The sequence below is a fragment of the Anas acuta genome, chromosome 7, assembly GCF_963932015.1.
Source record: "Anas acuta chromosome 7, bAnaAcu1.1, whole genome shotgun sequence".
Taxonomy (NCBI): Eukaryota; Metazoa; Chordata; class Aves; order Anseriformes; family Anatidae; genus Anas; species Anas acuta.
The window spans coordinates 32,981,429-32,995,224 of NC_088985.1; the positions used below are offsets into that span (position 1 = coordinate 32,981,429).

Consider the following 13,796-nt stretch of genomic DNA (forward strand, 5'->3'; position numbering starts at 1 on the left):
ACACAGAAGCAACTTGTAAGGGACTAGATATCGTTATAGAATTGCCTGATAGACTCAAAACAAGCTGCAGTGGGAGACTTCAGGTTACCACTGCCTGATGTGCAAAACCTCTCCCTCTTAAGGTGCAGGACGCTTTTAACAAGTGGCTTTTACAGTTCTTAGTCTTGCAATCAGCAAGCGCAGTAAGTAATGAGAAGCGTTCCCAGTGCACTTTCACTTTTCCAAATGCACAAACCCACAGCTGGAGCAGAAGCAGATTCTTGTTCTTCACCTTTACAATGTTATCGGTTGAGCAAATGCACATTTGATGTACTAGATGCTATGAGTGACTGATGAGTGCACTTTTAAGCGTGCAATTCAGGGACATCAATTCAGAAGAATTCTCACTTCTCCCACGATGCCCTGAGAAGGCAGTCTGGCAACGCAGCTATACTGCCAGCTTCCACTTCAAGAACCTATCTAGATACTAAAAGCTTCTAGTCTGTCATCAAACACCCTCCGTCTAGCACAGGTACCAGTTTATCATCCACTTAAGGTAGCAAAAATCCTGATGTGACTACTTCAAGAAGAGACACAGCTTGCCCAATAAGGCTGCTCTTCTTCAGACCACTGCCTAATGAAATTACATTGTTAGCATTGTTCAGTAAAGTACAAAACTCTGTAAAATAATTTGTTCCAATTCCACTTGTTCCATGTTCCCACCACTGTGATGTTATTGCAGTCACAAGTCTATTTCTATCCTTCAACTTTGTAGCTTGTGGTCACTGCAGCAGAGTGGAAACAAACTGTGAAATAAAGAAGTTATCTGCTGCCATGGGAACCATTTGAGAACCATAGCTGAGGCCAGCTTTGCCACTATTCCTGTTAGCATTTCTATCTCAGAGTGACTTTCTGACACCATTTGGAGGGTTAAGAGTGAAGAGATCCTAATTAAGATATAAGCCCATTACTTAATTCCTGGAAGAGATCTCAACAAGAGAACGTTTGGTTTATTAGTCCAAACAGCTTTGCCTTGCTGGAGTCACGTTATTGTCACAATTCTCCTTGAACTCTGTATTCAATTCTTTGCATAAGGGTCACTTGGAAAAAAGGACCCCCACTTTATTAGGGTGATGTGTACAAATTATATATTGTTATAACTATCTCTGTTACCAGACAGACTGAATATACAATGCTATTATATTAGTCTGAATTCTGTGCACATCATTTCTTAACAACATTACAGAGCATTTGTGTATACACAACTGCATTTCATCTTTGTTTCCAGTCCAACCAACTGAAGCCAGGATAAAAGATTCAGATTCTACTTCATCTTGAAGTCAATATAACACTGAAAAAAAAAAAAAAAAGAAAGAAAAAAAAACACCCGGCCAATGTCACAGTGTCATTCTTCAACCTAAGAGGTGTAAGTCTGTCAGTAAGTCTGTCAGTTGAGCGAATATGCTGGAATTCATATCTGCGGCATTGTTCAACAAAGAAAAAGCAGCTTAAAACATCCTCTGAATCAGTGAATGTGAAAAAGACTGGAGCTGGCCTCTTTAAACAGATAATTGCATGAAACAAAGGGCTAGACATCATATTTTTGTGATGGTTTGTTTGGAAAAGAGCAATTCCATTTCACAGGGATGTAATGGTTTAGAAAATAGTTTTAACTCCATAAATTAATAAAACTGAGAGTTTTAACAATAAGGGAAAACAATCTGCACTACCTACATACACTTTAGTGTACAGAGCCCTCTGCCAGCATGTGGAGATGATTTCCACCCTTGCTCTTTTGAGGCTTCCAGCTCACTGGTGCCAGGCAAATACCCACTGTAAGGGATTTATTCTCAAGTAGGTGATTTGTACCTTCCTATTATGACCATAAATTCTCTACTGGGGTGAGAAAACTCCCCCAGAATTTCAATGCAACTGTTTTGGTTTTGTGACTTGTTCACATGGGAAATGGTTCCATTTTAATTTTTGCCCAGTTTAATTTTAGCATCAGGGAGAGTTCCCTCTTTTAATCTAAAGGGAAACTCCTGTGCAACTCCAGAATAGCACAGCTGTTCTGAGTATTCAGCTCAGGGCAACTGAGAACAAGCACAGGCACAGACAAAAGCAGCCCACTGCATCAGTGATATGAGAGCTAGCAAGTTTGGGGAGAGGGTGTAAGAAGAAGTGCTATAGGAGTGCATAGCAAGTAAGTGGATTTATGTTTTTCAGGAAGAGTGAAACCCAGCCTCTGTTCTGTGTGGAAATTCCTAAGGTAAGTGGAAATTAGCTCTGAGATGGAAATGTGCTAAGCTGAAGTAGGAAGGCAGTGAGATTGCAGAACTGCTTGTTCCTATGAATTTAGGGGGCACCACTGTTAATCTTGTTTTTTTGCTAGCTCTTGGTTTGTGGAGCGTTTCTGCAGTAGAGAGAGTTGATCTCCTGGTGAGCTTCAGCTTTCTTTTTTATTTTTTTTTTATTTTTATTTTTTTCATTTTTATTTTTTTCCTCCCTAATGCTTAATAGACTGTGAAGCTCTCGGGTTTGTATTCTTAAGCTTTTTCCTATCTGCTGTTAAATAAAGGTTGGCTTCTAACTTGAAGTGCAATGGTTTATAACAAATTAAGACTGCTAATGTGTTCCAGCGTTCTTTTTCTGGAAAGATTGTTCTGAAAAAGTCAATTTTCTGAATCCGTATGTTCTTAATGTTTATGATAGCTTCTAAGGAGTTGTATAGAACTGCTGAGCAAGTGAGTGTATATTTCCCCCAATATATCGTCCTCACTAATAATAAGAGGAAAAACTTGTGCTACCCAACATCTTTCTTAAAAAATGTAGCCATGACATGGTGGTTTAGGGAGTTACTGTTTAATGGTACTGGTAATAGCTAGAGAACAAGCACTTATAATGCAGTAAATGTGTCCGTGACAAAGGTATTTACAAATTAAATCATAGAAAGTCTGTTTCATTATGTTGCAGTGATCTAGTAAATAACGAGAGTCACTACTGTAATTAACACTAATGTTCAGAAAATGTATGCAATGTATAATACCCTCAGAGCCTTGTGAAGTAAATCATACATTAAGGCCTAGAAGCTTGCTTTTCCTCTGCTAAATCTTCACTGGTAAAGCTGCTGACATTCATGTATGTGCATCAAGGTTGTGAAGAATTTGTTTAAACACCAGAACTAACAGGTGCAAATGATCTAAACCAATCCTGTGACCTGAATTTCAATGGGTTTGCTAAGGGAGAGAGGGACAAAAATACATCTTGTTGTCAGTTGAACTCCACTAAAAGCTTTCCTGTCACCTCCCCATCACACTGAATTTTCACTTAGTTTCAGATGAGGGCAAAGAGATATAACTTACTCTCCCCAAATGTGTTAAAGGAATAAGGGTTAGGTTCAAAGGGGAAGCTAATCATAAAATGCTCGGGCAACTAAAGATCCACGGAGTCTCCTGGGCCTTCTCTTGGTGTAGTGTCACAGCTGATAGTTGGTGGGCCAGTGATGTGCTTTCATCAAACACACCACATCATCAGGCTAAACTGTGTGTTTGCTTCAGGCCATTTCCAAATGCTTAGGTTAGTGCTCCCAGTATCCCTTGTGGGCTCCTGCTAGGACAGAGCAAGACCAGCTATAAGCTGGGTTTTCAGTTGTGGGTTTTTACATCAGTGCTCAATATTTTCTTTTTGCTGTGGCTGCTTGCTGTTATCAAACAGTAGTTCCTGAAGACGATTATTTAAGATCTTTCTGCAAAGCACTTGTTCCTGATACTTCAGTTAAATGGCAGTTTTGTGTCTGCTTTCAGCAGGACCAGGCACACAGCTGAGCAGCTCAGATGTTCATAGGAGCTGGAAGTGGCTCAAAAATGTGCTTGGAGACAGGCTTCATTGAACAGTTGGCCCTTAAAAGAGGCTTGGTGGCTATGGGCTTTCTCTGCTGTCAGCACACCACTTCATGCTCAGGCTGCTCTAGATCTCAAACCTCCAACTGCCTGTGAAACCAGTCTCTGAGATGAACAGACATCTGCCTATGCACTTCAAGGAAAATATTTATTTTTATCTTTTTATTTATTTATTTATTACTAAAATAAATGCCACTTCTGGTCATGAAGAAATAGCATTGCCTTTGATCACTACTGAAATCAATGGGAGCCAAATATAGTTGAGGAATAATAGCATTATGCTGTACATTATTTTCTATGAAATTGTCTGTGATAAAGTGTGCTTGCAGGCATGCTTACACTCTTAAACAGGTCATAAACTCAAATTAGCTCATTCTATGATATAGACCTCCCTGAAGCCTTAAAGTAGGTCAGTCAAACTGTTTCATTTATGCAGATCTTAATATCAATTATTCACACTGGTACTCGAGCTCTGATACAATCTCTTGCTCTTTCCTGCTACATAGCAAATGCAGATAGTGGGGTTGAGAGTCGTCTGGGATATTCATAGGTTGAATCACTTTTAATCACCTGTAAAGGCTATTTTGTTATTCCTGATAACACCAGTGAAAGACATGAAAGGGCTTGGGGATAAAAGTATCTCATCTTCCCTTTCGCTCTTCTGCCTGTAAACTCCACTAGGCAGAAGCTGTTTTCCTCTCTCTTTGTTTGGTGCTTGTTACAGTGAAGGCCTGTGCTACAGAAGCAAGTTGCCATCCTGGTGCTCAGAGGTCCCCCGTGGCTCTGCTGTACCTGAGCCTCAACTCTTTGCCTGCAGTAGTGCAATTGCACACGGGTCACACCAGGAAGCTTTCTGGAGTCACAGTAACAGATACCAGAAAATTCATTAGAAATTCAATGTTACAAGCTATTGACTTGTAGGTTTTGTTCAGTGAAATGTAAAACCAGTTTGATCATGGAAGGATTTGTGTTTTTTTCTTTTTTTTTTTTTTTTTTTTTTGACATCGGTTCTTTTTAGAGGCCACATTTATCAGCAGGAGTTTCTTCACTCCTCATTTGACAGAAGTAGTTTCTAATGCTTAGGGCTGTTTATCATTCACACAGAAGCAGTGTTTTAAGTGTCTTAAGAGGAATTGAATTTAAGATTTTTTTTTGTATTTATTATTTCTTTGTGGATAAATGAGCCTGTGGAAAATGCCTTCCTCCTCTGCATGGTATATTCCTAGGGAAAATGTTCGTGTCATATTGGATGCATGACAATATTCTTTGGAAAAGAACAGTTGCATCAATACTATCAAAGTGAATTGCTACTGAATTCTTTTTACACTAAGCATAATAGCACATGGTTATTTTACAACAAAATCCTGGAAGACCACTAGTCTAGTCTGACTCTCCTCTCCTCTAGAGGTACTGCTCTGATGTCCAGGCTTTCTTGCTAGAACCCCACTGACCCCATTGTGTGTTGTCCCATATGCATATCCCTTCCCACCTGTTGAATGTAATTTGTGCTGTATGATCACCTCTTCTGTGAATGCATAGTCCTGCTACCTTTTTCCTGGAGCTTCAGCATGTAGTAGATCCTGCTGGTACAGACAGCTATTAACTCAAAATAATAAAAATGAATCCAAGTCTATGGCTGCTGTCCCTTGTCCAGCTTCCCTCTGGTGTGGAGGAAGGTGTTTAGAAGTGTGTTCATATAGGCTATGATAGTATGGAATATCTCTAGTCATCGAGTATTAATGTCTAATTCTATTTAGAATCATCCATATAATTCTTATTAAGTGTTAGGTATTAAATAGGAGTTTTATTCTAGGTACTTAATATCAAGTAGGCTAATAGCTAATTATACATATGACTTTTTTTCTTCCTCAGTTATTATGGTGTTGTGCTAACCAAAAAGCCTGTTTGGAACTTGGACAATAAATGTGGGGTTTTGTGGATTGTTTTATTGATGGGCTGGGTGTTGTGCCCCCACAACTTCATTAGACACCTGGGAGCTTCTCACTGACAGATGGCTGTGTGCCGTGATGCTCTCATTACCTAAATTTGCCTGACTTCAGGGTCACTTCCTAATTAATTGAAATAGGACCATGGCAGAGGGCTGAGCTAGAGGAGCAGCCTGCAGCTGACTGAGATGCTCTAAGCTGAGTTTTACTTGTCTGCAGACAGAAAGCAGAGACTGCCTTCCTTTTTGACTACCCTATTTTTATTGCCAAGCAGAAGAGGGATACTTAGGCAATCTTCCAAGACAGAAGTTTGATCTCTCTGAAAACTTGACTGTGGGATGAAAATGCTTAAATCTTGCCTGCATCTGCCATGCAGAACATAATAATTACTCAGGGCACGTGGTACCAAAGCAGCCTTTCCCCTGGACCACAGGTGAGCTGTCATCCACTGCTGATTCACCTGCTCAGGATCTTCCTGCACGTGTATGTAAAATGTGGATGAGGCTGTTTTCTGGTAGGTAGATGTTTGCATGGTGCTCCAGATATGTCTCTTTATGTTTTGGGGTAGAACCCATCTCCTGGAGCAGATGGAGGTTAATGGCATTGATTTCATAGAGCATAAATAAATCATTTTGAATACAGATAGAAATACAGTAGAAATGTTTTGCCTCACCTTTTCAGTTTGTTCCAATTTTCTTACTCCTGTGACTGTCATGTGGAAGGCAGACTTTTTTTTTTTCTAAATTCCAGTGACATGCCTCACTCGTCATGTGGACGCTTTGTTGTGGACACTTTACAGCCATCTGCTCATTTCTGCTATAACCATGGCTTCCCTCCATAAAACAGGGAGGACAGACGAATTAAAATGATAGATACTGGGCACTATATATCTGTAGATGCGTCTACAGAATAGATGACCCTTTTCAGGAGAAAAAGGAGCAGAGATTCACAGGCATGAGCCTACACACTATACAAGAAGTATCTGGAGACACTTTCAGTTCTTTGACACTAAGCAGTTGCTGATGATGTACAGTATTTCTGTAAGATCCACATTAATTTCAGGAATTGTTCTTTATAACTTAGCAAGTCAAACTTGCATTTGTCGTTGCCATAGGCTGTGTGTTTTTTTTTGTTTGTTGTTGTTTTTTGTTTTTTTGTTTTTTTTTTTAGTACGACTATATTAAATTGTCCCATCTAGCATTGCAAATTACCTGTAAAACCCAGATTAATGTGGCTTTGTGCAAAAAATAAAACATGGCAAGAAAAAGTGACCGATAAAAGAGGTTACCACTGCTATCTTGGCTGGGGTGGCATCCCTTGGGCTGGTGTCCATGTAGTACACCTTCATTAAACAGGTGAAGGACAGCAGGGACACAATAGGCTACCACCATTCTTGAACAAAGCCCTTTCCTGTAAAGGGAAGCCTGAGATGATGTATCATCAGGATGATGTAGGGCTGAGAAAGGGATAGTGTCTCTGGGATAGTGCCTGGGCATTCAGGAAGGTGTCCCTCTTCCCATGGCAGAGCTTCTGTGGCTTTCTTTGTGCAGTAGTGATCAGAGACTTGCTTTACTCTGACATAAGCAGGAAAGATTGCAGTGATATTTTTCTCTGCCTCTGGCCTCAATTCAAAGTCATTCATTAATTTTATCCTCTTCTGGAGAACATCTTTAGTTTTTCAGGCTTCATGCCTCCTAGTACAAAAGTGTCCCTAAACCGTTATTGATTACATTTGAGATCTTCTCTTTTGTGTATGTTCCAGAGCAAGAACATCTGGAAAGCTGCAGATATTGACACTAATAAATTATCCTGCAGATTCTTTCAAACCCTCAAACCACAAAGTCTGAATTTGGGTCACTTATTTGCAAATGAATGTCTATCCTTGGTTAGATAGATGACTACAGAGCTAATGACTCTCTGGCACCCAGCTGCATACCATTTAGGACACAGTTAAGCTGGCTTCTCTTTGTGTCTCTAGCTGCTGGGTGATGCTGAAATCAGAGCAGTGTGTAAAGTACACTGGTGTTATAAAATCTGACTGCAGCAAGAGGTCAGAGCCTGGGCCAATTGAAAGTTTGGTAAAGTCTGGCATGGAGAGAGTGCAAAACCAGGGAAAAAGGGGGCTACAGTATTGCTCTTCAATTTGCGGACTCTGTCACATTCTTAGGTGTCAAGGAAATCGCATGCTTTTCCTAGTATTCTTTCTTGAAGTTCAGTAAGGAGAATAATGATGTTCAGCTTAATCTTTCATTGCAACAATCAAAATTCAGCTCTGATATAGCCACACCCCAAAAGGTTTAAGAGTAGGATATCAAACCTCTCAAGTTAGCTTTAATAATAATACTTTTCTGTTCTAATGGATATGTGCGTATTTTAACAAGATTTTCACTTTACCAAAATCAACATCATTCTTTGAACAGTAAATGTGGCAGCAAATCTTGTAGCTTGCTTATATAAGTTCTAATAATCAATGAAAGCCTTACTGATGTTGTTATAATGTCATTCAGATGTCAGTGGAGAAGGAAAGCTTTGCAAAATTGAAGAGCTCCAAAGAACATGCTGCATAGTGGAGCAGATGCTGACTTCCTTGGCTTGCAAGGTTTCTGCCTCTCAATCAGCAAATAGCATCAGATGAGTTCTGGCAGGAGCTCTAAAATTTGGCTTCTTAAATGGTACTTCCATTCCTCTTGAGTTTTCACCAACAGTTTATGTATGAATGGCTTTTATTTCCTTCACATAATTTGTCATGAATTATCCATTTTAAATGATATACTTCATTTTAAATCCACCAAGGGATAAGTCTGGAAGTACCCAGGAAAGAATGTGGATCAATTACATGGAAATTTGGCTAAATAACCTACATTTATCTTTACTAATGAATTTTAATCACTCATGGCATACTAATCATTGTAATAGTTCAGCTCTTACATTCCAGATCAAGTTAAGCAGCAACTTAGCTGCAATTCAGTGCCGAAGCAGGGAACTGGCAGGAAAATCCCTCCCGCCAGGGACGGCACACATCCAGCACACCACACATCAATACTTACCTTTGTATGGAGGGATAGTCTTATGTGGCTGCAGGTTGAACAAAATGAGGTCATGGACAATACTTAGCCCTTGGCTGGATGTCCTAAAGTGTTCTGCTCTTACTGAAGGCAGGGAATCTAAAGTAAAAATCAAATCCCAGAACAAGAGCAGGTGGTAGAAAGTCTCAGACAGATACAATCAATGTGGAAATTAGAAAAGTTATATCTTAGCAAAGAGAGATATGCCTAATCCTTTCCAATTGTTAATTATAGGTAGTAGTAATACTTAACAACCATACATCATGGCTGCATGTCTTTCTAGTAGATGTGCTCTAATTAAATTTGAGGCTATTGGGAAGTCAGACTAGAGAAAAATCACTTTTTTTTCCTACTTTAAAATCCATTAATCTACATAAGTTGATTAAATCTTCAAAGCCAGAGATTGCTTTGTGGTTGCAATGTGGACTGTGGCTGTGACAGCTGGAAAGATCCAAAGAAGTTTCAGAGAAATTCCTCAGGTTGGAATTTACTCTTCAATGGTTGACAAGGAAATTTAGGTCAGGTCTTTAGGACTTAATAGACAAAACAGGGATTCCAAATACATAACAGTTTTATTTTGGCAATTTAAGTTTTTTTTGTTTGTTCATTTGTTTTCACAGAATGGCCTGGGTTGAAAAGGACCTTAAAGATCATCCAGTTTCAACCCCTCTGCTCTGGGCAGGGTTGCCAACCACTAGATCAGGCTGCCCAGAGCTGGGTCCAGCCTGGCCTTGAATGCCTCCAGGGATGGGGCAGCCAAAACCTCTCTGGGCAACCCATTCCAGTGCCTCACCACCCTCTGAGTGAAAAACTTTCTCCTAATTTCTAAACTAAATCTCCCTTGATTTATTAGTTGAAAACCATTCCCCCTTGTCCAATCACTACCATCACATGTAAACAGGCATTCCCCCTCCTGTTTGTATGCTCTCTTCAAATACTGGAAGGCTGCAATGAGGTCTCCCCGGAGCCTTTTCCAGTGTGATTGTGAAACTGAATAAAATATTAGTGCTTTTTTGGGTTTCCTTTAAAACACTTCATGTGCTTCATGCAGGTGTGTGATTCCTCAACCCCCTGGAACAGAATTTCATTATTTAAATCCATCTTCCTGAACTAAGTCAAGACCATTAAAACAGCAAATACTGCAATAGCAGATATCATCAGGAACAAGTTGTCTCCTGCCTAGATTTGCTACTAGCTGTAACACACAGGTGCAGGGCAGAGGCCTATTTGCATCTTCAGTTACTTATGTCCTCTTTCCCTTCAGTCTTCTGAGACTTTGGCTGTCATACTGCTACTTCTTCTATTTCCTGCTGAAGATACTTTTGCTAATTTGCTTTGCTTCTGCTGACTGTGTTATCAGGGAATCACCAAAGGACAAACAGGTTTCCATGTTAAAAGTGATTCCAGTGCTGGGATAAGGTGAATGAGGAGCTTTGCACAAGATACCTGCAGTTTCTAACTCTTGTTTGTCAAGAAATTCCTTACAGCAACTTTTTTTTAACCCCTGAAGACTGACTGACTTTTCTCTTTATTGCTAATAGAAAGGTAAGGGCTTAGATGAATCCCTGTTAAACAATCCTTATGTGCCCATCATTTCTCAGAACTCTATTCCAGCAAGAGATAATTTGGTCCTCCTGTTAGAATCTTTTTTCTTCCTGTCTAATACCAATTTGAGGCTGCTAATGGTCTCTGAAAATACATAAACTGCAGTAATAGTGTGCCTGGCCTTTCTGACTGCATCCAGCTGCACGAATGTGTTTGTATTACCTGATGGTTGAATGGAGTTTAATAGATAACATTACCATGCTGGCCAATAAACAAATGGGCAGAAAAGTTTACTGGAGATCATGTGTATGAGGAGAGTCAACAGAGTAATTATCTACCAGCTCTCCAAAAATGTCTTATTGATTGTGATTGTCAAAGTATCAGCTCAAATATAAGGAATTGCACAGCACTGAGCTGACAATCTCCACTCAGGCAATGCAGCCCTGCAACAAATGGCTGTGGCTATTGGCTTGGGTTATGGCTAACCAAAGTCTAGCCAAGGGGGCCTGTAGCCCCTTGCTGCTCTGTGTGCACAGTTCACGATAAATTCAGTAGCTGTATCTTTCTGAAGCAGATGGTGAAAGATAAACTGAGGAAAGAGAGCATCTACCCCCAAAGAAAAGCAATCTTTGTTCCAGCAGCCTGTATGAACAATGTTTGGATTGCATTAAGATAATATTAACATTGTGAAGCCCTCGCTGCCTGTCAAGCATAGCATGTGTGCCTTATCTCATTACAATCTAAAGTAATTTAAGAAAATGTGGAATTCATCATGCTTCAGAGTGATAAACCTGAATGGGGCGGGCCTAAGGCTTACTCGCCCTAGCCTGCTGGCTTAGGCTATGAAGCTGTCTGTGTACCGGATTCCCTCCAGTTTGTGCTCTCCCTTTGGAGGCATAATGTCTCCAAGGGTACGAAAATGACCTTGGCACTATGGATAGAGCCTGAGGGAGTTCCTGAGCAAAAAGCAGACACCAGCCAACATTTCATTTCACTCAGACAAAGTCCTGAGACTGCTTCGGCACTAGGGTCGTGCATGGCTGATGAAGAATGAGTTGGGCACAAAGCCCTGCGGGAGGTGTGGGATTTATTGGTTGGTCATCTGACTGTTGAATGCTCAGGAGGGTCCTTAAAAGCCAAGTTCACTTTATGTTTTCAGTGTCACTACAGCTCAATAAACATTTTCCACGGAGCAGACCAATAAAGCAATGACCCATGTGAAAACAGGGGCTCTCATTACTAAGATTTAAATGTAGCCCCAAGAAGGAGGGATGCTTAATTCTTCCAGAGAAACAAGACATACAAAAGGTTATTAGCTTACTGGGAACTTTATAAAAGGAGCTAAACACAGCTGAACATGGAATTAAAGTTTTATATAAATGCACTGGATAATTAGTTTCATACTGGCTTAATTAGAGTAAATCCTTTACCCTTGCCAATAATGGTAATTATAAAGATGTTTATTCTTTAATAAATACACTTGAAGGAGAAGTGGTTCAATATTCCTCAAGTCCAACTAGAATAAAATGAGGAAATAATTACATGGGGAAACTGGTCTTGGGGAGAGCCCTGAACCAACAGAGCACAGTTCATACAAGTGGTACCAAGTGGGATATTATGACTTGCCCAGCAAGTCAAAGAGTTTCTCAAGCTAGTACACTTAGTTCCAAATAGACAACTTTAAATATGTTCTTGTAGAATACTAACATTGAGAAAGGGAAATGTTAAAATAGCCGGTTTCCTAATGGAATTTCAAGAAATGCCCCTGGGGATCTTGTGAGTGTAAAAGCAGGTCCTTGGACCTTGCCTGCATGTGCTGACTGGGTGACTTTGTTCCTAGTGAATTGTTTGTACTCTGACTGTCAAATCATTCTCAGCTAGCTCTTTTGGACTTGCAAACATGGAAAAAGCAAGCAGATGAGACTTCAATATTCTTAAAGTAATGGATTTTACAGAGTTCAAGAAATTAGTTTTTCATCTCTACAGGTTTTAGTGTCTAGTGGTAATACGTTCAGTTCATACCTCGGTTGCCATTCTTTTGCTTTCTTGGAAATAGATATAAAAGTGTTTTTTCTTTCTCATCACTATCTAAGGAAGAGGTAGTTCTTGTATAGTTACACCCGAAGGCTGGATTTTGAACAAAAATATTGTTAGGAAGGAAACTATTTTCAAAAATGTTTGTGCTCATTGCGTTTCCATCCAGCCCACAGAAGCTGTTGCAGGTCCCCTGTTTGGGATTACCAGTAGTTTTGGTATCTGGTTAGGGGAGATCTGTGACTGTAGGTGGTGGGAAAGGGAAACTTCACCAGGTCCAGTGTGAGCTTGCTTGGTAATACTACTTTTTTGAAACCAGAAAAAAAAAAATGGAGCTCTGGGTAGTTATTGCACCAAGGTCTTGGGGAAGGCTGAGGGCTGTTGTGGCTGGCTACTATACTGCTGGTAACAGATTCATTTCTGGCATCCTAGCAGTGCTGATGGAACATCCTGGGCTGGGTGCTTCTGCTAGGGTTACAACGTCAGCAACAAAAGCTATTCCCATGCTTCCCAAACATTTATCTCATAAAACTGAAAGCCTCAGGCATATCTGAATGCTAGTACTTTCCAAAAATATGGATATACTTTTTCCATATGATTGGAAAAGAGTACGTTTCTATCTCACCAGTAAATCACACAGTGACTTATTGGCAATTTTGTATCACAGAAACTTAATGAAAGGGAAAATGGAAAGCATTCAGATAATAGTATAATTTTTCTGAAAATGCTTCCTTATACACATATATTAACATTACCTTGGTCTTTAGACTAAAGAAAAAGCTATTAAAACAAGTTTACAGAGTAGGAAGTTAGCCAGTGAATGAATAAGACGTTTTCCGAATACTCTTTTGATTCTTTATGAATATGACATATGAGAGTAGTGCTTCATTGCCCTATGTGTTGTCAGCTAGTGAAGGTGCTAGAAGTTTTGGGAAAGCTGGGTCTAAGCTACAGAGTCTAAATGGAGTCTAAAGCTCCATTTGCTCATAAAATTCATAAAGTGAAGACGACCTGAAGGAATGGCAAATGTAACTAGAAAAAAAAAAGTCCTCTTTCAGTCAGGATTCTATTATGGTCCTTCTTATCTTTATGAAATTGCTAGAAAGAGTTTCCACAGGCAGAAACACTCAGCAAATTCACAGGCAGTTACATGCTCCAGGCTGGGATTCCTCAGATCATTTGCAGCCATCACTTGCAATTTGTCATACTAATTCCACTAGCTCAGCACAAAACCTTAAAATTTATCACAGTACTAATGCTATAATTCATCTCATGATCTCTCCAATCAGTGCTGCCACCAAGCTAATTGTTCTGTAAGAAGCCAATGA

The 13,796-nt window shown here is 39.8% G+C and overlaps 1 long non-coding RNA gene across 1 annotated transcript in view; it reads left to right on the plus strand.

The window, feature by feature from the left end:
* Positions 1 to 2,095: 2,095 nt before the first annotated feature.
* Positions 2,096 to 13,796, plus strand: part of LOC137859673 (uncharacterized) — a 39,635-nt gene continuing 27,934 nt past the window's right edge. Inside the window, exon 1 of the long non-coding RNA XR_011098455.1 lies at positions 2,096 to 2,248. This is a non-coding gene — a long non-coding RNA (uncharacterized lncRNA). The remainder of the gene's footprint in view (positions 2,249 to 13,796) is intronic.